Here is a 3,713-nt window from a genome sequence, read left to right as displayed (position 1 = left end):
ATATATATATATATATATATATATATATATATATATATATATATATATATATATATATATATATATATATATATATATATATATATATATATATATATATATATATATATATATATATATATATATATATATATATATATATATATATATATATATGGGAGCTATATCTAAATCTGAACCGATTTCTTCCAAAATCAATAGGGATCTATTCTGAGCCAAAACACATACTTGTGCCAAATTTGAAGTCGATTGGAATAAAACTGCGACCTAGACTTTGATTACAAAAATGTGTCACGGACAGACGGGCTATATCGACTCAGGAGCCCACCCTGAGCATTTTTGTCAAAGACACCATGTGTCTATCTCGTCTCCTTCTGGGTGTTGCAAACATATGCACTAACTTATAATACCCTGTTCCACAGTGTGGCGCAGGGTATACCAGGAAAATTTAATGCCCTGTTGCACTTTTTAACTGCAGTTCACGAAATTACATCCTCTCATAGAAGAAAAAATTAACTAAAAATAAAAAAGAAAATCGTTGGCGCCAATTCAAGATCATTTTAGCCATGCAGTAGTTCAGTCTTACTATTTTTGGGTATCGTACGAAACATTTCTTTTTAGTTAGTTCATATTGAACTTATTTGTACGGTCATTGAACTTTATACCCACGTTTAGTTCATAAAATGTTTGAAACATACTTAGCAAAAGGAAAATATCATGGGCTGTGGAAAAACAAATAGTTTTTTGCAATACAAATAAGTTAAATTTAGCGTTAGCTTAACTACTTTTTTCAGTGTACTTTTTTGTTGAATTTGCCATTTGAATTGCCACCAAATAGCGTACTGGTTCAAAAAAAAAAAAAAAATTATCAAGTAAAAAAATTGGAGGAGGATCCCGTGATTGTCTTAAAAAGAAATGTTTGTTAAACAACTCTATATTTTTTATGCTGGGTAGTTGATACCATAGCCATTCCGTTTGATCACTTCTGCGTATCTTCTAGGCATTGACAGAATTAAATGGTCAGTAATATCCTTTGGGTTAGATTCATACCGAGATCATCACGCTTTTATTCTTTATTACCAGTGTTGTCAAAAAATTATAGATAAAAAACTGCCGTTTATTTACAGTAAAATTGTGTGAAAATGAAGTAACCTATTTTAGCTTAAAATTGTTTTGTTTTTAATATAAAATCTCATTTATGACAACCGTTGCCATGTTTGTCTCCAACAATTTATATTTAACCTTAAAGAAAAGCAAACTTTACACATCATTTCGTAGAAATTAAATATTACGTATGATAGAGTCACTCAAATTCGTGGTAAATTAATTTTAAGTAAATGGTCTTCTAATCTCTCCCTCTCTCTCTCTCTCTCTGTATAAAAAGTTCTACCTCTGTCATGGATCTCTATGATGTTTACCTCAACTACGTCAAACATTTTTCATTTTGTCATCTCTCTACGTAGATAGTAAGTGGATGGATGGCATATATTTTAGATATGCCATTCAAATGGATTTTCGCTATGGAGATATTTACAAATTAGTCGGTGAGGGTGGAGAGGTGGAGGTAATCTTATTTTCTAGCATTTTGTTGCCTACACTTGAGAGTATTTTGCATGGCTTCGATTTTCTAAAAAAGAAAATTACATGGCCTTTTTCAAGAGGGGTGAGGAGGAAGATGGGGGGGGGGGGCGATAAATTTGTTGCTAAGTTTTTATGTGGAAAGAGCGAAAATGGAGCAGCAAAAATTTTGAGAATAAACCAAAATTTGCTAAAGCCTATCATGTGGTGGTCCTCTGGTTGTAAGCAAAAAAGGGAAAAATAGAATTCGTTTTGAAGTTGTCATCTTACTGAAGCCGTTTATTTTTTTTGTTTGTTACTGTCCTGTTGGGATGGTGATGTTGATGGTGGTGGTGGCAATATGAGAGTCTGGCGTTATCATTTTTGTTTTCGTTGCCTTTTTACGTTGGCATTTTGGTTGACTCTTTTTCTCGCCTTTGCTGGTAGGCCTATGCAAAATTTCCGTAATTTCACTGTCTGCCTTACTGACTTTCGTTTCAGATTGAAATTCAAATTTATGGAAAATTGTCGTAAATGCTCTGTCATCTGATATCAGCAGTGCGTTGAAGGCTTTCGCAGCAACCCTCTTTTAGGTTAAAGGAAGTGAGTGTGAAATGATATGATTTTCTCCATAAACTTATTACCGCCTTGGGCTTGGATTTTGCAATATCCTGTACTGCGTGTTTTTTTGTGAATAAACTTAAATGAATACTTACAAAATATATCTTGAGGGCAATGGTGCCATGGACAGGTATAGTAATAAATAAATTTAACTGGATGTACGTTATTAACATTGAGGGTTTTCCCCCTGATTTGACCAATTTCAATGCGCAAATTAAAAATGCGGAATTTTTTTAAAAGTAAAGAAATTAAAAATAAAATTAACTTCGACTGATCATCGAGGCATTGTTCATCGTTAGCCATAACTTTAAGCCCATACTTCTGACAATATACAGATATCCCAACGAAAAAGGGCTCGTCTCTTGACATGTCCGCTTTGGGCAGAGGCGATATCGTAACCAATGAGGTTCTACCGAGGTGCGATTATTGCTAGTTGAATTTTTTACCTAATTTTTGGCTTCCTCATAAGCACGAAATGCTGATCAGCCAGATTATGCGTTATCAATCAGAACAAGTGGTAATCATAAGGAGCAATGTTTGGATTATACTGTCGGTGGGGTAGGACTTCCCATTTAAGTGTTTACAAATAAATTTTTACAGATTTTGCAACATGTGGCCTTTCGAAATATTTCGGGGTGGCTGATATGGCTCTATGAATATGGCGCCCATTAAAATGTGCCTCAAAATTTAAATGAACTAGGGCTCCAAAAAAATAAAATTGAAAATAGCAACACCAAATTTTTATAATTTTTGTCAAAATTTATACTTCTATAGAAAATGTTGTCCAAATATTACTTCTATAGAAAATTTTCTTAAAAATTTTAGTTCTATAGAAAAATTTCTCAAAATGTTATTTCTATAGAAAATGTTGTCTAAATTTTACTTCCATAGAAAATTTTGTCAAAATTTTATTTCTATAGAAAATTTTCTTCAAAATTTTATTTCTATAGAAAATTTTCTCTAAATTTTATTTCGTTGGACAATTTCACCAAAATTTAACTTCTTTAGAATTTTTTCACAATTTCTACTACTATAAAATATTTTCTCTAAATTTTATCTCTATAGAAAATTTTGTCAAAATTTTAATGTCTATAGAAGATTTTACCAAAATTTAACTTCTTTAGTAAATTTTCCCAAAATTTGTACTTCTATAGAAAATTTTATTTCTATAAAATTTTTTTCTATAGAAAACTTTCTTACAATTTTATTTCTATAGAAAATTTTCTTAAAAATTTTAGTTCTATATAAAATTTTCTCTAAATTGTATTTCGTTGGACAATTTCAACAACATTTAATTTCTTTAGAATTTTTTTACAAAATTTATACTTCTATAAAATACTAGAGTAACCCGGTCCGCTTCGCTGCGCCTTCCGCAGCATATTTGGATGAATATTTTGCGTTAACTTAGTCAACTATATCCTTCGTGCTGAAAACAAACTCGAAAAGATTTGAATTCTTTTAAACAAATCGGACTACTTGCTTTTTCGTTTATAGGTACAAATACGGCGGGAGAAGGTGTAAGGTATATATAAGGT

The 3,713-nt window shown here is 31.2% G+C and overlaps 1 pseudogene; it reads left to right on the top strand.

Moving 5' to 3' along the window:
- Positions 1 to 2,550: 2,550 nt before the first annotated feature.
- LOC142242155 (U4 spliceosomal RNA) lies at positions 2,551 to 2,731 on the top strand (annotated as a pseudogene).
- The last annotated feature ends 982 nt before the right edge of the window (positions 2,732 to 3,713 follow it).

This window comes from Haematobia irritans, chromosome 5, assembly GCF_050003625.1.
Source record: "Haematobia irritans isolate KBUSLIRL chromosome 5, ASM5000362v1, whole genome shotgun sequence".
In the NCBI taxonomy this organism is placed as follows: domain Eukaryota; kingdom Metazoa; phylum Arthropoda; class Insecta; order Diptera; family Muscidae; genus Haematobia; species Haematobia irritans.
This window is presented reverse-complemented; position numbering and strand designations above follow the sequence as displayed.